The sequence below is a fragment of the Pelophylax lessonae genome, assembly GCF_965119305.1.
Source record: "Pelophylax lessonae genome assembly, chromosome: 3".
Classification (NCBI taxonomy): Eukaryota; Metazoa; Chordata; class Amphibia; order Anura; family Ranidae; genus Pelophylax; species Pelophylax lessonae.
Genome location: NC_138770.1, coordinates 686541086 through 686564309, shown reverse-complemented (window position 1 = coordinate 686564309; position 23224 = coordinate 686541086). Strand labels below are relative to the sequence as shown.

Genomic DNA, 23224 nt, shown 5'->3' with positions numbered 1-23224 from the left:
GTGATTAGATGTGGGAGGAAGCACAGCGGAGGGGTTTCCAGTGATTAGATGGGGGAGGAAGCACAGCGGAGGGGTTCCCAGTGATTAGATGTGGGAGAAAGCACGGCGGAAGGGTTCCCAGTGATTAGATGTGGGAGGAAGCACAGCGGAGGGGTTCCCAGTGATTAGATGGGGGAGGAAGCACAGCGGAGGGGTTTTAGTGATTAGATGTGGGAGGAAGCACAGCGGAGGGGTTCCCAGTGATTAGATGGGGGAGGAAGCACAGCGGAGGGGTTTTAGTGATTAGATGTGGGAGGAAGCACAGCGGAGGGTTTCCAGTGATTAGATGTGGGAGGAAGCCCAGCGGAGGGTTTCCAGTGATTAGATGTGGGAGGAAGCACAGCGGAGGGGTTCCCAGTGATTAGATGTGGGAGGAAGCACAGCGGAGGGGTTCCCAGTGATTAGATGTGGGAGGAAGCACAGCGGAGGGGTTTCCAGTGATTAGATGGGGGAGGAAGCACAGCGGAGGGGTTCCCAGTGATTAGATGTGGGAGAAAGCACGGCGGAGGGGTTCTCAGTGATTAGATGTGGGAGGAAGCACAGCGGAGGGGTTCCCAGTGATTAGATGGGGGAGGAAGCACAGCGGAGGGGTTCCCAGTGATTAGATGTGGGAGGAAGCACAGCGGAGGGGTTCCCAGTGATTAGATGTGGGAGGAAGCACAGCGGAGGGCTTCCCAGTGATTAGATGGGGGAGGAAGCACGGCTGAAAACAAGAGGCTGAGAGCACCCCCAGCTAATTGTGGCCAGTTGCATGGAACTGCTCATGTAACAATCAGCCATCGATGAAGACTTATGCCCAGCGCCGATCACTAACAGGTCCACACCCTGCAGTGCACACTGTCAATTGAAAAACTGAAACTTCTACCCCCCCCCCCCCAAACAGAAATAATCCATTCAGCTTACCACACACTGATTAACCGATCGTGTACTGCCCCAGACAGGAAATACAAGCCCATGGTGTCACTGGATGAGTGAGACTCCCCTGGAGGTCGTATGAAGATGAGGGATGTAACTGCCGATGAGTGCAGGGGGGGGTGGTCTATAGAGGATGTAGGGGAGGAGGGGGTGATGGTCTTATAGAGGATGCAGTTTGGGGGGGTCTTTGAAAAATGTAGTGGAGCTTGGAAGTTGGTGAATCACAAAGATAAACCAACTCAGTATTCTCCACGGTGATCTGGCTGTCTCAGGAACAGGCAGGGACGGCACTATGGAGCAGCCCTGAGCAGGTAGACAGCGCATACCCTCCCCCACACTTACCAAGAGGAGCGTCTGGATTTTAGATCACATTTACCAATACACGATCGATGGAGGGGAGAAGGCAGACCAGGTGGTGCAACCAACCAGGAATCCATCTACCAAGTCACCCGAGGTGAGGACCACCACTGGGCCAGACACAGGGAACCAATGAGTCAAAGCCCTTCTGAGGTTCAGCCTTTTAGCTCCCCTCCTTCTCTGGATTCAGGTCGGTGCAACTTACCCTGGTGAGGTTTTTGGTTTCCAGGTCCCACAGTTTGATCGTCCGTCCCGCAGACAGCAACATTTTTCCATCTGGACTTATACACAAACAGCTGACCCCACCGCCATTGTCTCCTTTCCATTTACTACAGAGGGAGGAAAATGAAAGTTACAGTAAGAAAAAACATTTACAGCGTTATATTACAGGAAGGAAGGGTCACTATGAGGAAGGAAGGAAGGAAGGAAGGGTCACTAGGAGGAAGGAAGGAAGGAAGGAAGGGTCACTATAAGGAAGAAAGGAAGGGTCACTATGAGGAAGGAAGGGTCACTATGAGGAAGGAAGGAAGGGTCACTATGAGGAAGGAAGGAAGGGTCACTATGAGGAAGGAAGGAAGGAAGGAAGGGTCACTATGAGGAAGGAAGGAAGGAAGGGTCGCTATGTTATAGGAAGGAAGGAAGGGTCACTATGTTATAGGAAGGAAGGAAGGGTCACTATGTTATAGGAAGGAAGGATCACTGTTATATAGGAAGGAAGGATCACTGTTATATAGGAAGGAAGGAAGGGTCACTATGAGGAAGGAAGGAAGGGTCACTAGGAGGAAGGAAGGAAGGAAGGGTCACTAGGAGGAAGGAAGGAAGGAAGGGTCACTATAAGGAAGGAAGGGTCACTATGAGGAAGGAAGGAAGGAAGGAAGGGTCACTAGGAGGAAGGAAGGATAGAAGGAAGGAAGGGTCACTATGAGGAAGGAAGGGTCACTAGGAGGAAGGATGGAAGGAAGGAAGGGTCATTATGAGGAAAGAAGGAAGGAAGGGTCACTATGTTATAGGAAGGAAGGAAGGAAAGGTCTCTATGTGGAAGGAAGGATCACTGTTATATTTCAGGGACGGGTGAGGGGAAGGTGCTCAGACAGCCAAGAGAGAATCACCATTTCTATATCAGAAATAAGGGAAACCATTCCATGTAATCACAGTGCTCCCTCCAATCTCCTCACTCCTCTGGGTATGGGGGGGGGGGGGGTACATAGTTATATATTGTAGTGAAGTAGGGCGGTCCCCAATAGTGTCTGATCACTCAGAGACACCAATACAAACAGACTGATGGGAAAACATATAAACCCCAATAATGAACTTCCACTCACTTCCTTTTGATCTGGTAAATATACAATTGTAAGCATTTTATTTTATCTTTAGTGAAAATAATGAGCTGATAAACTCCCGCACTCATTTTACAGCATCTCACAAAAGTAAGTACACCCCTCACATTTTAGACATTAATGGCTGTGTGTCAAGTTATTTTGAGGGGACAGCAAATTTACACTGTTATACAAGCTGTACACTCACTACTTTACATTGTAGCAAAGTGTCATTTCTTCAGTGTTGTCACATGAAAAGATAGAATGTGTGGGGTTTACTTACTTTTGTGACATACTGTACATTGTTCCAACTCTCTTTGGGCTACAACTTACTAGATTGGAGAAGAGTAAATGGAAATAGAAAATAAATGTGGCCAATCCATCTTCAGACTAGGAATGACATTTTGGTTGCTGGGATGGGAGACGCTGGATCATCCACTCACCATTTCACTTTGCAGGTCTGTGTGTTCCATTCTATGATGTGTTTGTCTTCTGAACAGCTGTACAGACAACCGCCGTCCTGATGCCACCGGAGGCAGTTTACTCGGTCATCATGGCCGCCAACCTGGGAGGGAGAAAAAAAAAACAGAATTTTCATAAAATCTTACCGTAAAATTCCTTTCTCTGAGTCCTCCGACAGTCGCCGCTCACTCATACAGTCTTCACTTATGGGGTATTGACTTCATCTCCACAGGAGTTTCTAGGCTTAAGCAGTGTAGCCATGAGGGGTGGGCAACGCAACTGTCAGAAAAGCAACGTAGTACCCACATCAGAGAAAGGAACCTTACACGTACAAGAAGGTAACCTTCTGGGCAACAAAAAAGGGCTCAACATGAGCAACAACCCAGGAAAACAAATAACCAAGGGGAAAACAACCCCAACAGCTAGGGACCCGTACAACCCAGGGTTCCCTATGAAACTGCCGCACAGAGAACTTTGCGGCCAAAGGATGCATCAGCTGATGCCAGAACATCAAGTTTGTAGAACTTTGACAAAGTGTGCACCGACGACCAAGTCGCAGCCTTGCACACCTGGGCCACCGAGGCCTGATGCCGATAGGCCCAGGACGTACTCACCGATCTAGCAAAGTGCGCCTTGACAGGGAAGGGAGGAACCCGTTCCCGCAACGAGTAAGCCTGTACAATGGTCTGTCTGATCCATTTGGCAATGGTCGCTGCAGACGCAGCCATACCCTTCTGAGGTCCCTCAGGAAGGACAAAGAGAGAATCCGATTTTCGAAAGGATTCAGTCGACAACATGTAAACCCTGATCGCCCGGACAACATCCAAGGAATGTAAGGCAACCTCTTTTGAATGAGGGACAAAGCGAAGGAAAAACAATGTCCTCAATGAGGTGAAAATCCAAAACCACCTTAGGCAAAGAGGACGGATTAGGTCGCAAGACCACCTTATCCCTATGAACCACCAGGTAAGGGGAGCGGCAAGACAACACCACCAACTCTGACACTCTGCAAGCAGAAGTGATCGCTACCAGGAAAGCAACCTTCTTAGATAGCATGGGCAACGAAAGTTCCCTGATGTTTTCAAAAGGGGAAAGTTGCAACACGGACAGAACCAAGTTCAAGTCCCATGGAGGTAAGGGCTCCCTTCTAGGAAGGGCCAAGTGACGCACACCTTGAATTAAGGTGCAAATTAAGGAATTAGACGCCACAGGGCGCTGGAAAAGAACAGCCAGTGCAGAGACCTGGCCCTTAATGGTGGCCAACGCAAGACGCTGGTCCACACCAGTCTGGAGGAAAGCCAACACTCTCGCCACCGAGTAGGAAGGAGGAGAGAAACCCCTGGACTCAGAACAGGCGCCAACACTTTGGTAAAGACCCTTGGAGCCGAAGCGAGACCAAAAGGTAACGCCACAAACTGGTAATGCTCCTCCGCGATAGCGAATCAGAGGTACCTCTGATGACCCTCGAAAATGGGGATGTGCAGATACGCATCCTTCAGGTCTATAGAGGCCAGGAACTCCCCCTGATTCAGGGAGGCCACCACCGAGCGGAGTGATTCCATTCAGAACTTTCGAATGCGCACGAAGCGATTCAGCGCTTTTAAGTCCAGAATCGGACACACCTTGCCCTCCCTTTTGGGCATGGTGAACAGATTCAAGTAAAAACCCCGAAACCTGTCCCGATGAGGCACCGGGGCGATCACCCCCTGAGCGAGAAGATCCTGCACCGCTTGATGTAGGTCCTCTAACCGCCTTGGGGTCAAATGAAGATTTGAGGGAAAGAATCTGTTTGCCGGCCATGAAAGTAATTCGATCTTGTACCCTGACAAAATTATTTCCTGAACGCACCTGTCCGAGATTCGGAGCAGCCAAGGTTGGAGGAAACCGCGCAAACGTCCCCCCACCCCTGAAATGGGTGAGGGCGCCCCTTCAGGCAGAGGCGGACTGAGCCGCCGCACCGGCCTGGCCGGATTTTTGCTTGCCAAACCAGAGCTTCTTCTGGCCACCTTGGCCCTTGAAAGGTTTTCCCTTGTTCTGTGCCTTGAAGGCACAAAAGGACCCCTGAGTAGGTTTAAAGGAGGGGGACCGCTTGCCGCGGAAAAACTTACCCTTAGGGTTCTGGGGCAGCAAAGTGCTCTTACCCCCAGTGACTCCTTTCCCCAATTCATCCAGGGATTCCCTAAAAAGGCGAGACCCCGCATAGGGGATATCAGCCACTGTCTTCCTTGATTTTAGGTCAGCCGACCAACATTTCAACCAAATTAAGCGACGGTTAATCATAGCGACACTGAACAGGTGTATCACCAAAGGGGCCTCATTTAGAGCAGCATCGCACAAATACATGATCCACCATCTCCACTGTAGTGGGAGGGGCAGAAACAGCCACGAGGGTGCGTTTGAGCACCTTGGTCCAATCCGCCACAGCCTGAGCCACCATCACAGAGGAGAAAATAGGCTTGAGCATGGAACCCGCCACCATGTAGGTGTGTCGGGCAAGAGATTCCAGCCTCCTATCCGTAGGGTCCCTAAACACCGGAGAGTCCTCGGCAGGGAGCAGGATAGATTTATTCAACCTGGCCACCGTGTGATCCAATTGAGGAGGCACACACCAGCGCGCCATTGTAGTGGCCGCAAAAGGGTAGAGCAGATGAAACTTCTTAGGCACCACGAAGGTGTGTTTTAAATTACGCCATAGCTCATTCACCTTATGGTGAAACTCTGCGGGGCAAGGAAAAACCTGCGCCGTCTTGCAGGTCCTGTGTGTACCAAAAGAGGACACAACGCCCGGAGGAGTGGGCTCATCCTCCAAATGTAGTGTTTCCTTCACCACTAGGATCAACTCATCCATAGCTGCGCGTTCCTCGGCCTCCGCCTCCCCCTCAGACACTTGCGGGTCCTGAGAAGAGCGAGACCCCGAAAGGGCCACGCTACCTACAGCAACCATATCACACTCAGAATCAGAAGAAAAGGAAATTCTAGGCCTTTTCCTAGCAGCACGTTCAGACAGCAGCACATCCATTTTTGACACCAAAGTTGCCACAACAGCAGCCAAATTAGTGACCGTAGAGGATTCAGAGGACCCTGAATCCCCCACCAAAGTTGGCAGGAATTTGCTGTCCTGGGATTCCATATCAGAAATGAAAAGCTTTTTTTTTTGTTTTGGAATTGGCCCTTTAAGAGCGCTGTGGACCCCACAGCACACCGCTATTGAGACTGTGACACACAGACCCCCCCTCCGCAGGGGCAAAACTGACCAGGAAGAGTGCACAAAGCAGGAAAAGAAAGGAACAGCAGGACAGACACCCCACAGTGTGTTACCAGCTCCTTCGGTCGGCTCTGTGAGAAAGGAGGAAGTGATGTCACCGCTGGAGGCAGAACTAAGCTGCAGGCCAAGGGAAAATGGATGCCTATGTAAACTAATGGGAGGCTTCAGCAAGATGGCCGCCGACATGTGCTCGGAACGATCGTGTTGCCACACACAAGATGGCACCGTAAGGCGCGAAAATACACTACATAGCATGCTGTATGAGCGCCCACAGCGAAGCCAGACATGCTGCCCACACGTAAAATGGCGGACCGGCTGTCTTTTAACCGCATGTGTCTGAATCCCCATGCACCATAAAGTGACATTAGGAGAGGGACCCACAAAACCCCCACACAGCGCTGCTGTGAGAGAATAAAAACCCCAGCAGGGACCGGGACCAGGGAGCCCAAAACGCACAGACACAGGGGACACCACAGACACACAGGACTGCCGACCCCAAACAGAGGCCCCACATAAAATGTACTTACCTGTACCTGATGGCGTGGGGTGCCTCATATCACCGCCCACCCTCAGATGGCAGGGGAGTGCCGCCAGCCAAAAACGCAGGACACTATCAGTGCACGGACGAACCAATGCTGTGTCCAGTGAGGTAGCCACCTCACATGGCTGCATCCCTGATGGACAGGGATGGGTTGTTTGTGAGGCCAGGGCAAACACATAGCCTGCGAAACGCTCAATGGCGGGCTGGGATTCCATCTGACCCTCTGTCCTGGAGAACCAGGACGGTCAGTCCGATTCCCAGCTCCGCAAACTCCATCTTCATCCGAAGATCCACTAACTAGTGCTGATAAAATAAACAGCTAGCAATGTAAAGAAAAAATTACATCTTTGAAAATAAATCATAAGAGAAAAAAAGAGAAAAGGCTGAGACTCTAGCCTCAGCACAGGGAAGCATATCCACTCCTAACGCTAGGCAGAAGACAAACTGAGTTGGGATGGTTATTGTAGGGGGGTATTGGACTAGAAGGACAGCCCCCATGGGTGTGACTATGTAGATTTATTGTTCTTTTACAAGTCTTATGCCTAGAAACTCCTGTGGAGATGAAGTCAATACCCCATAAGTGAAGACTGTATGAGTTGGCGGCGACTGTCAGAGAACATAAGAGAATTTTTTTTTTTAAGAGTCCTTTAAGTAGATTAGCAAATAAATTATGGCCTCTCCTTCCTACAATCAGTGTGGGGGGGATTTGGGGGGGGGGGGTGGTATTTGATTTTGGGAGGTGGGGGGTTTTCGGGGAAAAATGCTGTGGACGTTTGATATCGGCATGCCACACACAGACCGGCCGACTCAGAATTTTCCACCATGATCTCGCTATCTCAGGAACAGGCAGAGACCACACGGTGTAGCGGCCCTGAGCAGGTAGATAGCGGGGGGCCCCAGACTGACCCCGCCCACATTTACTGCCACCAGGTAGTCCTGCCAGTAACACGTCCTGCCCCGGGGGGGGCTGTATGGAGGGAGCAGCAGCTGTAACTCAGCCCAGCCTTCCCCTCCATTCTATGGAAGGAGATTTGAGGATTACATTGCTCCTGTTTTCAGGAAGGACGCCATTTCTGGCAGGATCAACAGGTATTTTCTGTAGTTGCTGAAAATTCTTTCAGGCTAAAAACAAACTAAATGAAGCCACCCAGTAAGCTGCAATGCATTCAATATTAGTCCTTGGGTTTAGAATTCCTAACTCCTGGGTGGGCGTCGAGCACGGCGCCGATAGTGGCGAGGGCCCAGCGGCTGTCTTTTCACTCACTGAAGATCTCAGTTCTGGGCGGAGTAACACTTTAAGAAAAGGCAAGGCCAGAAAACTCACCAGTTTGCTTTGTAGTTCCCCTTGACAACGCTGTACAATAATATGGTGCCGGTTGCCGTGCCGATGGCGAGGAGGTCGTATTGTCCGTCTTCAGATTTCCGCTTCTTTTTCTGATGACTTTCCTGAAAAAAAAATTGACTAATTAGTGTCATGCCCCAAGATGTGTATACAGACAGACAATCACCCCGTATTCAATGTATAAAGAGAAGACCGTCCTCTGACCTTCCACCTGTCATGTGATCTCAGCCAGTGTGAAAGTCCCTCCCCTATTCTGCAGAGATCACATGACCCAATGCCTAGGCTTTTACTTATATGAATGCAGCATTATACCCCTCCCCCCCCCCCCCCCCCCCCAGAGTGGGCAATCCATTCTTTCATTACTATGTATCCATCAGAAGGAGGTCAGTACAGCTTCCAGCAACATCAGTGCACAGGTCTACTGTAATATGTGTTGGTTTAAACCAGGGGGCTCCAAACTTACTAAACAAAAAGGGCCAGTTCACTGTCCTTCAGACTTTAGAGAGGGCAAGACCATGGGCAGTAAAAGTAGCAAATGGGGGAAGGGGGGTCAGCTGGATGGAAAAGAGCGCCCCCCATCATAGGGAAGGGGGGGCAGCCAGAAGGAACAGTGGCCCCCCTTGTCATTGGGCCGCGGGGGGGAGGGGGGCCAGCCAAGGGAAACAGTGCCCCCGTCATTGGGCAGGGGGGGGGGGGCAGCCGGAGGAACAGCTGCCCCCATCATTGGGTGGGCAGCCAGAGGAACAGCTGCCCTCATCGTTGGGCGGGGGGGGAGAATGACAGCTGGAGGAACAGCTGCCCCCATCGTTGGGCGGGGGGGAAGACAGCCGGAGGGACAGCTGCCCCCATCATTGGGCGGGGGGATGACAGCCGGAGGAACAGCTGCCCCATCATAGGGCGGGGGGATGACAGCCGGAGGAGGAACAGCTGCCCCCATCGTTGGGCGTGGGGGGACTGACAGCCGGAGGAACAGCTGCCCCCATCGTTAGGCGGGGGGGGGTGACAGTGGGAGGACCAGCTGCCCCCATCATAGGGCGGGGGGGTGGATGACAGCCGGAGGAACAGCTGCCCCCATTATAGCACAGGGGGTGACAGCGGGGGAGGAACAGCTGCCCCCATCGTTAGGCGGGGGGGGCGACAGCGGGAGGAACAGCTGCCCCCATCGTTGGGCAGGGGGGGTGACAGCCGGAGGAACAGCTGCCCCCATCGTTGGGCGGGGGGAGGGGGAATGACAGCCGGAGGAACAGCTGCCCCCATCATAGGGCGGGGGGATGACAGCCGGAGGAGGAACAGCTGCCCCCATCGTTGGGCGTGGGGGGACTGACAGCCGGAGGAACAGCTGCCCCCATCGTTAGGCGGGGGGATGACAGCCGGAGGACCAGCTGCCCCCATCATAGGGCAGGGGGATGGATGACAGCCGGAGGAACAGCTGCGCCCATTATAGCACGGGGGAGGGGTGACAGCGAGAGGAACAGCTGCCCCCATCGTTGGGCGGGGGGGGTGACAGCCAGAGGAACAGCTGCCCCCATCGTTTGGCGGGGGGGTGACAGCCCGATGCTTTGCACTATAAATCTGTATATTGGGGGTGTCCCCTCTATGGAGTGACTCCGTCTCAGAAGGAAAGCGGCCGCATCGGGGGAGGAGAAATTTAATAAAACTGATTTCTGTGCAGACGCTGAATGGAAAGAGCCCTGGCTTCCTGCTGCCAGGGAACCGACTTCCTCCATCCGGTGACAGCGCTAAATGCCATGCAGGGAATTCAGAACAGCGTTGTCACCCTGCGGTATATGGTAACTCCTCCCACCTGTCAGTTAGTGATAGATCTGAACTCCTTGTCTGTGGAGGGGGAGGGGGGGGGGAATCGCTTTGTTTTTAGTAATGTGCACCAACAGGTTGATACAAATTTTGGGAGATTGAAATGAATAAGAAGACTCGGCAATTGAGATTTTGATACAATGTTCACTTTAAGGAGGATGGGGGGGGGGGGGGGGGACACGGGAATGACTAACATGGAACCATTTCATACGTCGTATCCGAAAACACGAAGCGTCAGAGCGCTGAACCGAGACCGGGACGCCACATCTGACACCCTCCACCCCTCCCCCACACTTCTACTGTATGAGACGCGACCACATCCTGACATGTTACATCCCCCGCTCCAAACAGACAGGTGTGTCATGTGATCAAAGGAGGACCCCCCCCCCAAATCTATTACCTGAGACCCCCCAATCTCTGCCAGATAGAGGAGGTCACATGTCATCAGGTGCGGGGGAGGGAAGACCGAATACAAATCTTTAACCACTTGTCGACTGCCGTCAGTAGATTTACTGCGGCAGTCAGCCCCTCACAGGCAAAGCGACGTAGGTCTACGTCGCTAGCGTGTGAGGCTCTGGTGAGCGAGCGCGCGCCGCCGAATGCGCACTCCCGCTCGGTCACGGACCCCCACGCGTGTGTCCGGCGGACCCGATGTCCGCCGGGCACTTGCGATTGTCCGTGACACCGGGAGAAAGGCAGGCGGCTAATGTAAACAAGCCGCCTGTCATTCTTCCCTGTGTAGGAATAGTGATCACACGGTTCTACTATGTAGGACCGTTGATCTCTGTTCTTACACAGCTAGCCACAGCCAATCACAGTTAGAAGCACGCCCCTAGGGACACACATAACCCCTCCCTCTCAAAAAAAGTTAACCCCTTCACTGCCAGTGTCATTTTTACAGTAACAGTGCATATGTATAGCACTGCTTACTGTAGTAATGTCACTGGTACCCCCAAAAGTATCCAAAATGTCAATCAAGGGTCCGATCTGTCCGCTGCCATTACGCGTTAAAAAAAAAAAAACAATAAAAATGACAGAAATCTTTCTCGTAGTTAGTAAACACAATAACTTTTGCGCAAACCAATCAAAATATGCTTTTTGCGATTTTTTTTACCAAACATAGGTAGCAGAAAAAAAATTGGCCTAAATTTTTGATTTTTACATTTTTTTTTGGGGAATGTTATATAAAAAAATGTGAAAAATATTGTTATTTTTGCAAAATTTACGCTCTTTTTTTGTTTATAGCGCATGATAAAAAAAAATAATAAAAAAACCACACAGGAGATCAAATACCACCAAAAGAAAGCTCTGTTTGTGGGAAAAAAAGAACGTCAAATTCGTTTAGGTACAGCGTCGCACGACCATGCAATTGTCCGTTAAAGTCACACAGTGCCGAATCACAAAATAGGCCCTGGTCAGGAAGGGGGTAAAATCTTCCGGGGCTTAAGTGGTTAATAGAACTCCAATCAGATCCTATGAAGAGTCATGTGATTGGATGGTTACATGTATGTTCACCATGAGATGTATCCCCCCACCCCCATCATATGAGATAAGAGGGCAAGACCACATCCCTAAGACTGCCCCCCTCCTCCCCGGCTGGGGTCCCCCATACACAGACTGGATCTCACCTGCCCCCCTCCTCCCTGGTTGGGCCCCCCCATACACAGACTGGATCTCACCTGCCCCCCTCTTCCCTGATTTGGCCCCCCATACACAGACTGGATCTCACCTGCCCCCCTCCTCCCCGGTTGGGGCCCCCCCATACACAGACTGGGTCTTACCTGCCCCCCCTCCCCGGTTGGGGCCCCCCATACACAGACTGGGTCTTACCTGCCCCCCTCCTCCCCGGTTGGGGCCCCCCCCATACACAGACTGGGTCTCACCTTCCCCCCTCCTCCCCGGTTGGTCCCCCAGGTAGGTACAGGGGGCTGCAGGCAGGGCAGGGTGAGCTCAGTGTCGGTCAGTGGCACCGCTCAGGGCTTTGTGGGCTCCGCGCTGTCTTTCTTGCTGGTGCTGCCAAAGGTGGGGGAGGGGACCTACTCCCGGCGGAGCCCCCATTCTCGGCTGTCCCATACAGTGATCCTGCCGTTCCCGGGGTGAAGGCGCTGGTGGGGGGAGGAGCCTCTCCTACACGCCACCCGCTGCATTGCTGTCCGATCCCGGTCACGTGTTTAAGGACAGGGTGCGCACAGGGCACTCGGGGGAGGAGCTCGAATCCTGCAGCAACGCATGGGAAAGGCGTTCCCGCACTTTTCCCACAGCAGGAACTCCCTGTTCCCATTGCTCCTCCTCCAGGACCAGAGCAGCTGCTTGTCACTCCTCCCCTATTAAGCAGATCGCTCCGCCCCCTGAGCCGATCCTGCATAGTGAAGGAGTTGGGAGCTTGACTCCGCCTCCCCGAGTGACGTCACGTAGAGCCCCGGATCTCCCCTCATCACCTCAGAGAGACTGACTGAGGAGAGGAGTGAGGAGAGGAGAGGAGTGAGGAGAGGAGTGAGGAGAGGAGAGGAGTGAGGAGAGGAGTGAGGAGAGGAGAGGAGTGAGGAGAGGAGAGGAGAGGAGTGAGGTGAGGAGAGGAGTGATTAGAGGAGAGGAGTGAGGAGAGGAGAGGAGTGAGGTAACTTCATCCCAGTGATATGAATGGAGATTGGATGAAATGTCATTGTGGGCAGCGGAGGATTTCCCTGCTTACCGACCAGAGCCGCTTTCTTCAACTTCTCACTGCGCCACTTTAACTGACAATATGGCGGTCGTGCGACGCTTTATCCAAATTAATTTGATGTCCTTTTTTTCCACACAAACAGAGATTTCTTTTGGCGGTATTTGATCTCCTCTGCGCTTTTCATTTTTTGTGATATTAATAAAAAAAAGAGCGAAAATTTCGCGAAAAATCATGTTTCTTTTTTTTTTTCAAAATTGTCGCTCTTTTTTTCAAAAATTAAAAAATCGCAGAGGAGATCAAATATCACCAAAATAAATCTCTGATTGTGGGAAAAAAATACGTAAATGTAATTTGGGTTCAGCGTCGCACACGACCGCGCAATTGTCCATTAAAGTAACGCCGAATCACAAACTATGGCCTGGTCAGGAAGGGGGGTAAATCTTCCGCTCTTAAAGCAGTTAAAAATCCGCTGATTGAGAATTTTTCTGTCACACACATGAAGATAAATACATTTTGGCCTAAAAATATGACAAAAATTGAATAGATTGGATATTTTTTATCTTTCAAATTAGAAAATGTAAATTTTTTCCACATTCTGATATAAAATTCCCCCCCAAAAATGTACAAATCAAAATTTTTTAACATTTTAGGCCAATTTGTTTTCTGCTCCATAAAACCCCAATAAGCGGATTCTGATTGGTTTGCGTTTACTAAGGGAAAGATTTCTCATTTTTAGGCTGAATGTAGAAAACTCCTCAGAACGCTGGAATTTAATTGCTATGTAAACGACCTTTAACCACTTAAGCCCCGGAAGATTTTACCCCCTTCCTGACCAGGCCCTATTTTGCGATTCGGCACTGCGTGACTTTAACGGACAATTGCGCGGTCGTGCGGCGCTGTACCTAAATAAATTTGACGTCCTTTTTTTCCCACAAACAGAGCTTTCTTTTGGTGGTATTTGATCACCTGTGCGATTTTTTGATCATGCGCTATAAACAAAAAAAGCGTCAATTTTGCAAAAATAACAATATTTTTCACATTTTTTTATATGAAATTCCCCCCCCAAAAAATTTTTAAAATCTAAATTTTTTAACATTTCCAGCCAATTTGTTTTCTGCTACATATGTTTGGTAAAAAAAAAAAAAAATCACAATAAGCGTATTTTGATTGGTTTGCACAAAAGTTATTGCATTTACTAACTAAGGGAAAGATTTTTGTCATTTTTGTTGTTTTTTTTTTTTAACTAGTAATGGCAGCGATCTGCGATTTTTAGTGGGACTGCGACATTGTGGCAGACAGATCGGACCCTTGACTGACATTTTTGACACTTTTGGGGTTACCAGTGACATTACTACAGTAATCAGTGCTATAAATATGCACTGTTACTGTAAAATGACACTGGCAGGGAAGGGGTTAACTATTGGGGAAGGAGGGGTTAAGTGTGTCCCTAGGGGCGTGTTTCTAACTGTGATTGGATGTGGCTACATGTGTAAGAACAGAGATCAACGGTCCTACATAGCAGAACCGTGTGATCTCCATTTTTACACAGGGGAGAATGACAGACGGCTTTGTTTACATTAGCCACCTTCCTTTCTCCCTTCACGGCGAACTATCGCGAGTGACCGGCGGACATCGGGTCCGCCGGTCACACGCGCTGACTTGTTAGGGAACGAGCCCGGGCAGGCGCGCGCCTCGCCGGGTGCGCGCTCGCCCGCTATTGGCTCACAAGCTAGTGACAGGCTAGTGACGTACCTTCAAAGACAAGTGACCTGGTGGCCCCGACCTACCAGGCATATGCCCGGTTTGCCTTATGGCCAGTCCGAGCCTGCTGGTATGAACTGGGTAATGCGTTAGGATCTATACTGGTATAGACTGGGTATTGTGTTAGGATCTATACTGGTACGGACTGGGTAATGTGTTAGGATCTATACCGGTATGGACTGGGTAATGTGTTAGGATCTATACTGGTATGGACTGGGTAATGTGTTAGGATCTATACTGGTATAGACTGGGTATTTTGTTAGGATCTATACTGGTATAGACAGGGTATTGTGTTAGGATCTATACTGGTATTGACTGGGTAATGTGTTAGGATCTATACTGGTATGGACTGGGTAATGTGTTAGGATCTATATTGGTACGGACTGGGTAATGTGTTAACATCTATACTGGTATGGACTGGGTAATGTGTTAGGATCTATACTGGTATGGACTGGGTAATGTGTTAGGATCTATACTGGTATGGACTGGGTAATGTGTTAACATCTATACTGGTATGGACTGGGTAATGTGTTAGGATCTATACTGGTATGGACTGGGTAATACGTTAGGATCTATACTGGTATAGACTGGGTAATGGGTTAGGATCTATACTGGTATTGACTGGGTAATGTGTTAGGATCTATACTGGTATGGACTGGGTAATGTGTTAGGATCTATACTGGTATGGACTGGGTAATGTGTTAGGATCTATACTGGTATGGACTGGGTAATGTGTTAGGATATATACTGGTATGGACTGGGTAATGTGTTAGGATCTATACTGGTATGGACTGGGTAATGTGTTAGGATCTATACTGGTATGGACTGGGTAATGTGTTAGGATCTATACTGGTATGGACTGGGTAATGTGTTAGGATCTATACTGGTATGGACTGGGTAATGTGTTAGGATCTATACTGGTATAGACTGGGTAATGGGTTAGGATCTATACTGGTATGGACTGGGTAATGTGTTAGGATCTATACTGGTATGAACTGGGTAATGTGTTAGGAAGGAAAGGATGTCACATTGTTTGATGGAAATGAAAATTATCACCCTACAGAGGGCTGAATTCAAAGACACCCCGAAAATTAAAGTAAAAAAATGATGCAGCAGGCGAGTCCATTTTGGTGAAATGTCATTGCAGGACCTCAGAATGGTCCTCAGTAGTTTGTGTGGCCCCCATGTGCTTGTTTGCATGCCTGACAACATCAGGGAAAGCTCCTAATGAGACCACTGATGGTGTCTTGGGGTATTTCCTCCCAGATCTGGACCAGGGCATCACTGAGCTCCTGAACAGACTAAGGTGTAACCTGGTGGCATCGGATGAACTGAAACAGAATGTTCCAGATGTGTTCTATTAGAATTAGGTCAGGTGAGTGTGGGGGCCATTCAATGGTATCAATTCCTTCATCCTCCAGAAACTGGCTTCATACTCAATGATCCCGGCATTGTCCTGCACCAGGAGGAACCCAGGGCCCACTGCACCAGCGTAGGGTCTGACAATGGGTCCAAGGATTTCATCCCGAATCCTAATGGCAGTCAGGGTGTCATTGTCTAGCCTGTAGAGGTCTGTGCGTCCCTCCATGGAGATGCCTCCCCAGACCATCACTGACCCACCACCAAACCGGTCATGGTGAACGATGTTACAGGCAGCATAACGTTCTCCACGGCTTCTCCAGACCCTTTCACATCTGTCACATGTGCTCAGGGTGAACTCTGCTCTCATCTGTGAAAAGCACAGGGCGCCAGTGGTGGACCTTCCAATTCTGGTGTTCAATAGAAAATGCCATCTGAGCTGCACAGTGCCGGGCAGTGAGCACAGGGCCCACTAGAGGCCGTCGGGCCCTCAGGCCACCCTCATGAAGTCTGTTTCTGATTGTTTGGTCAGAGACATTCACACCAGTGTCCTGCTGGAGGTCATTTTGTAGGGCTCTGGCAGTCCTCATCCTGTTCCTCCTTGCACAAAGGAGCAGATACCGGTCCTGCTGATGGTTTAAGGACCTTCTACGGTCCTGTCCACCTCTCCTAGAGTAACTGTCTGTCTCCTGGAATCTCCTCCATGCTCTTGAGACTTTGCTGGGGGACACAGCAAACCTTCTGGCAATGACACGTGTGACAAACATCGCCACTTACAGAGTATTCTGTCAGGAATGATTGTACAACTGTATTATGTGTGCATTGTATGTGTAAACGTAACCCGAGCAGTACCTGTAGGATTTTGTATTGTGTTAGCTGCTGGCTCATGAATGTGTATTGGAAACCCCTGCTGTCCCTCTGTGGAGACCCCGTGTGGCAAACACAGCCACTGGATATTGTCCTATTGTTTGTCTGGCAGAGTAAGGTATTATGGGATGTTCAGTTTTGTGTGTGGAATGTCTCGAAGAGGGAGGGGTTTTGGCTGAGTGTAATCCCTGTGTTTTTTCAATAAACAAGGCAGTCTAGTGTTGACCTTCAAGCCATGTGTCTGCTGGTTATTATAGGGTTGTTAATATTATACGCTACCAGGATTATTGTATGCTCTGCCTGACTACCAGTGGAGATATCGTGGATCGTACGGTTACTCCGCTACAATTGGTGGCAAGCGACGGGATCTTTATCCACACAGCGAAGCAGCGTTTGGCAGTATTCATGCGAACAAAGAGAAAAGAAACCATTCAGATGAAACCGGAGTTCGGCAGTACGTAAAACTACACAAAAGGCTGGTGAATGGGAACGGATTATACACGGCTAAAGCGGCAGACATTGAAAGCATTGCTGGAGGCAAGAGGCAAGATAGCCAGCAACAAGAACAAGGCGACACTGATCAAAGAACTCATGGAAGAAGACAGAGCAGCCATGGATGCAAGGCCAGAAACAGACCGGGAATTTGAACTGGAATTTCTCAGCAGGATAGCGTTGTATCCAAGTACCCCATCAATGGAGACCCATGAACGGGTCGCAGCGGACGTACATGAATACATCATGGCCATAAGGGGGCCCCAGCCACAACCTCTCCAAGTACACCCAACTCCACTCAGCATGCCGCAAGGTAAACCCAAAATACCGTACCAGGCATTTAAAAACTTCACGGACACAGAGGGAGAAATAGATGGGTATTTGCAAGACTTCGAGAGGCTGTGCCAGTTACATAACATTGACCCAGAGGATCAGGTACAGATATTGGCTGGGAAATTGTCTGGCCGGGCGGCCGATGCGTATCGGGCAGTCCCTAATGCCGACATCCGGGACTACCAGAAAGTTAAGCAGGCGATTTTGACCAGGTATGCCATCACCTCCGAGGCATACCGACTCCAATTCCGGGATCTTAAAAAGCAGGACCAAGATTCCCACACTGAGTTTGCCCATCGGTTGCACAGGGCGGCCACCGGATGGTTAGATGCAACACAAGCCACTTCACGAGAGGATGTTTTGCAATTATTATTGTTGGAGCAGTTTTTCCGGAGACTACCTCAAGAAATGCAGCTCTGGATAAGGGACCGTAAACCTTGCACCCTTCCAGAGGCTGCTAAATTAGCAGATGAGCACCAAGACACTAGACGGGAACAACGACCACCGCCTAGGGTAGTTGCCCAGCAACCCTATCACCGACCAGCAGTTACTGAACCAGCACGCCCACGTTCAGGAGGAGGTAACTGTCAGTACCCCAGGTACCAACCAGGAGCCCATACCCGGTGCCATCTCTGCAACCAAATGGGGCACATACAGAAAGACTGTCCCCGAAATCGGCCTCGTCAGCCCTGGCCGAATCAGGGCTACGCACCAGCACCTCGAGCCGCTGTACACTGTTACCAAGCAGCCGCTGCATTACAACCCCCCACAGCACTCCAAATGGAGGAACCCCTGGGCACCCTACACGAGGTTAACCCCATCCAAGCGGCATCGGACAATCGACAAAACCACCGGCAAGCTGGTCACCTGGAGGGGAGACAACTAGAAGGGTTACGTGACTCTGGGGCTACCATCACATTGGTCCGGAATCACCTTATTGCATCCAGACAACTCACTGGGGATTCTGTAGCTGTGCGAGTAGCTGGGGGAGCCATTTTCAAAGTTCCCACTGCGAAAGTACACCTGAATTGGGGAGCTGGGTCAGGGAATGTGGAGGTGGGCATGATGCAGGATTTACCCGCAGATGTTATTTTGGGCAACGACCTGGGGGAGCTGACTTCAGCTTTTGTTCCCCAATCTACCATCCACGAAGTTTATTCAGTTGTTACCCAGCAGCAGGCTCGCACCACAGGACCACTACTACCACAGACGGGGCGAAACTCCTCCAAACACCAGACACCCAGATACCCGTCCCGCAGTGGGGTACAGTGCCACAGGTGCAAGCAGTTTGGGCACTATTGACGAGACTGTACCCATAGCAGGAACCAAGCTGCATGGATCCGACCAGGGTCACCCCCTTCAGCACGGACAACGGTCCCCTACTATCCCACAGAGGTTTCCCCAGTTGTACCCAGGTTCAAACACACAGAGGAGCAATGGGGTACCCTTCATGAAGCTAACCCGGTGCAAGCTGCCACGGAGAACCAACAGCATCATCTACAATCGGTCCAGTTAAATGGAAGGCCCGCTCAAGGTCTCCGAGACACGGGAGCCACTCTCACCTTGGTCAAGCGACACCTGGTTCCAGATGCCGCCCGAACCGGAGGCTCAGCAGTGGTACGGATGGCAGGGGGAGCAGTACACCGACTACCCACTGCGAGAGTCCACTTGAATTGGGGTGCCGGGTCAGGTCTGATTGACGTGGGGTTGATACGGGAGCTCCCCACCGACATCTTACTGGGGAACGATCTAGGCCAGTTGCCCTCAGCGATCCTGCCAGTCCAGATCCCCGGCCAATATCCTGGAGACCTACTGGCCTTCTGAGGTCCAGACGCTTCAATGTTTGGATTAAGAACAGTATTGAGCCCGGTTGTTGCACTGGAGTTTGGTGGTACAACCTTATGACTTTACTATTCACTACCGCCCCGGAAAACAGAATGGCAATGCTGACGGTTATCTCGACAAACTGAACTGGAAAAATTATCTGTGAGTATTCCCCGGACATCCCCAAGCCGATCCGTTATGGATCAGACTGTGTATGCCGGCTTGGTTCTGGGGGGAGCATTGTGACAAACATCGCCACTTACAGAGTATTCTGTCAGGAATGATTGTACAACTGTATTATGTGTGCATTGTATGTGTAAACGTAACCCGAGCAGTACCTGTAGGATTTTGTATTGTGTTAGCTGCTGGCTCATGAATGTGTATTGGAAACCCCTGCTGTCCCTCTGTGGAGACCCCGTGTGGCAAACACAGCCACTGGATATTGTCCTATTGTTTGTCTGGCAGAGTAAGGTATTATGGGATGTTCAGTTTTGTGTGTGGAATGTCTCGAAGAGGGAGGGGTTTTGGCTGAGTGTAATCCCTGTGTTTTTTCAATAAACAAGGCAGTCTAGTGTTGACCTTCAAGCCATGTGTCTGCTGGTTATTATAGGGTTGTTAATATTATACGCTACCAGGATTATTGTATGCTCTGCCTGACTACCAGTGGAGATATCGTGGATCGTACGGTTACTCCGCTACAACACGTATTGATGTGCCATCCTGGAGGAGTTGGACTGCCTGTGCAACCTCTATAGGGTCCAGGTATCTCCTCATACTACCAGTAGTGACACTGACCCCCTCTATAGGGTCCAGGTATCTCCTCATGCTACCAGTAGTGACACTGACCCCCTCTATAGGGTCCAGGTATCGCCTCATGCTACCAGTAGTGACACTGACCCCCTCTCTAGGGTCCAGGTATGGCCTCATACTACCAGTAGTGACACTGACCCCCCTCTATAGGGTCCAGGTATGGCCTCATGCTACCAGTAGTGACACTGACCCCCTCTATAGGGTCCAGGTATCTCCTCATGCTACCAGTAGTGACACTGACCCCCTCTATAGGGTCCAGGTATCTCCTCATGCTACCAGTAGTGACACTGACCCCCTCTCTAGGGTCCAGGTATGGCCTCATACTACCAGTAGTGACACTGACCCCCTCTATAGGGTCCAGGTATGGCCTCATGCTACCAGTAGTGACACTGCCCCCCCTCTATAGGGTCCAGGTATGGCCTCATGCTACACTGACTACAGTGACATTGACCTTAGCCAAATGCAAAACAAGGGAAAAACAGAAAAGATGAGTAGGGAAAAAAATCACAGTGGCCTCCACCAAAACCATTCCTGTTTTGGAGGTCGTCTCATTGTTGCCCATCTAGTGCACCTGTTGTTAATTTCATTAACACCAAAGCAGCTGAAACTGATTAACAACCCCTTCTGCTAAATCAAATCAATATCCCAGGAGTTTAATTGACTTGATGCTATACTCTGATTAAAAAGTGTTTCTTAAATTCTTTTGAGCAGTATATAGAGATATATGTATATAGCAGTGTTAATTTTGGCAGCAAATTTCAATTTAGTTTTAGTCTTAGTCTTAGGACTAAAATGGCATTTTAGTTTTAGTCCCATTTAAGTCTTCTGCAAGTGTTTTCGTTTTAGTCCTATTTAGTCGACTAAAACTCCAGTACATTTTAGTCATGTAAATGGTAATGGTCAGGTCAGAGAGGAGGCCTGTAATGCTGCTGCCTGCAGTCAGTGCAGTGAGTGCACACAGTGCTGCTCAGAGTGCTGGATGGGGGTCTCAGGTTTAAGGGTGGTTTCTGGTCTGACTCTGAACTGAAGTTGTTGAACAGGATGGGCCGGGCGGGCCTCAGCGGCCTATATGCACGCACGCAGTCCTGGATGGATGGCGGAATCGGATGCCAGTGGTGACTGGTGAGAGGTCTAAGGGGACTCAGGGAGGCAGTAATAGCTGGCCTGGCTGGTAACTCACAGTGGGTGCTCTGCTCTGGATGTGGCCGGGTGCCATGTGATGAGTCGAGCCTGGAGCGTCTGGCTGTAGTGCTGCAGCTGCAGTGCTCTGGTGAGGTCAGGTAACTGGTCTCGAGTCGACTCTCTTGTAGTAGTCCACTCCTCACGTTGGACGTCACGGGGCACGCCACGCCAGACGCCACACAGGCAGAGCTCCATGAAAACCGGAAGTTGGGTAAACGTCCCTGCCTCACATTCTCGTTTAGTTTTCGTTCGTTAACGAAAACGGATTTGATTTTCGTCATAGTTGTCGTCATTTGACGAAAATGTACTATAGTTTGCGTCTCGTTTTCCTCAGTTGGAAAATGCGGGTGACAAAAGCGGTGACGAAAACGTTTTCGTTGACGAAATTAACACTGCTGTAACCTCCATTGGCTGTAATGTCATTGCACATATTACCTGAATATATTACCAATATTAAATATTAGGGGAAAATAAAAGAAAAGCCTTTTTCTTAATTGTTTAGTTTTAAGCAGCTTAGTAGATGCCCCTTACTTATGTTGATGCGGTGGTGCAATACATGTTTAAACTTTAATGTGCGATTAATACATGCTCTGGATGGAATTGTGTTCCCGATATAGAAATGGCCAGCAGAGGATTGTTCATTTTGATGTCAATTTTTTATTTTGTTTTAGTTATAGTCTTATGACTAAAATGCCATTTTAGTTTTAGTCGTATTTTAGTCATCTGAATTGTTTTAGTCTTAGTTGTAATTTAGTCGACTAAAATTGTGTTAATTTAGTCGACGAAAACATTTTAGTCGGTTTTAGTTGACGAAATTAACACTGGTATATATATATATATATATATATATATATATATATATATATATATACCGTATCTCACAAAAATGAGTACACCCCTCACATTTTTGCAAATACAGTGGGTACGGAAAGTATTCAGACCCCCTTAAATTTTTCACTCTTTGTTATATTGCAGCCATTTGCTAAAATCATTTAGGTTCATTCTTCTTCCTCATGAATCTACACATAGCACCCCATACTGACAGAAAACACAGAATTGTTGACATTGTTGCAGATTTATTAAAAAAGAAAAACTGAAATATCACATGGTCCTAAGTATTCAGACCCTTTGCTCAGTATTTAGTAGAAGCCCCCTTTTGATCTAATACAGCCAGGAGTCTTTTTGGGAAAGATGCAACAAGTCTTTCACACCTGGATTTGGGGATCCTCTGCCATTCCTCCTTGCATATCCTCTCCAGTTCTGTCAGGTTGGAAGGTAAATGTTGGTGGACAGCCATTTTTAGGTCTCTCCAGAGATGCTCAATTGGGTTTAAGTCAGGGCTCTGGCTGGGCCATTCAAGAACAGTCACGGAGTTGTTGTGAAGCCACTCCTTCGTTATTTTAGCTGTGTGCTTAGGGTCATTGTCTTGTTGGAAGGTAAACCTTTCGGCCCAGTCTGAGGTTCAGAGCACTCTGGAGAAGGTTTTTGTCCAGGATATCCCTGTACTTGGCCGCATTCATCTTTCCCTCGATTGCAACCAGTCGTCCTGTCCCTGCAGCTGAAAAACACCCCCACAGCATGATGCTGCCACCACCATGCTTCACTGTTGGGACTGTATTGGACAGGTGATGAGCAGTGCCTGGTTTTCTCCACACATACCGCTTAGAATTAAGGCCAAAAAGTTCTATTTTGGTCTCATCAGACCAGAGAATCTTATTTCTCACCATCTTGGAGTCCTTCAGGTGTTTTTTAGCAAACTCCATACCGGCTTTGATGTGTCTTACACTGAGGAGAGGCTTCCGTCGGGCCACTCTGCCATAAAGCCCCGACTGGTGGAGGGCTGCAGTGATGGTTGACTTTCTACAACTTTCTCCCATCTCCT

The 23224-nt window shown here is 49.6% G+C and overlaps 1 pseudogene across 1 annotated transcript in view; it reads right to left on the bottom strand.

Annotated features, from left to right (window-relative positions):
- Nucleotides 1-23224, bottom strand: part of LOC309550674 (WD repeat-containing protein 43-like) — a 41286-nt pseudogene that overhangs the window by 2407 nt on the left and 15655 nt on the right. The window contains exons 2-5 of the transcript in view: nt 8220-8341; nt 3071-3192; nt 1517-1640; nt 943-1139 (exon numbers count right to left, since the gene is read on the bottom strand). The product of the transcript in view is annotated as a WD repeat-containing protein 43-like (transcript). The remainder of the gene's footprint in view (nt 1-942; nt 1140-1516; nt 1641-3070; nt 3193-8219; nt 8342-23224) is intronic.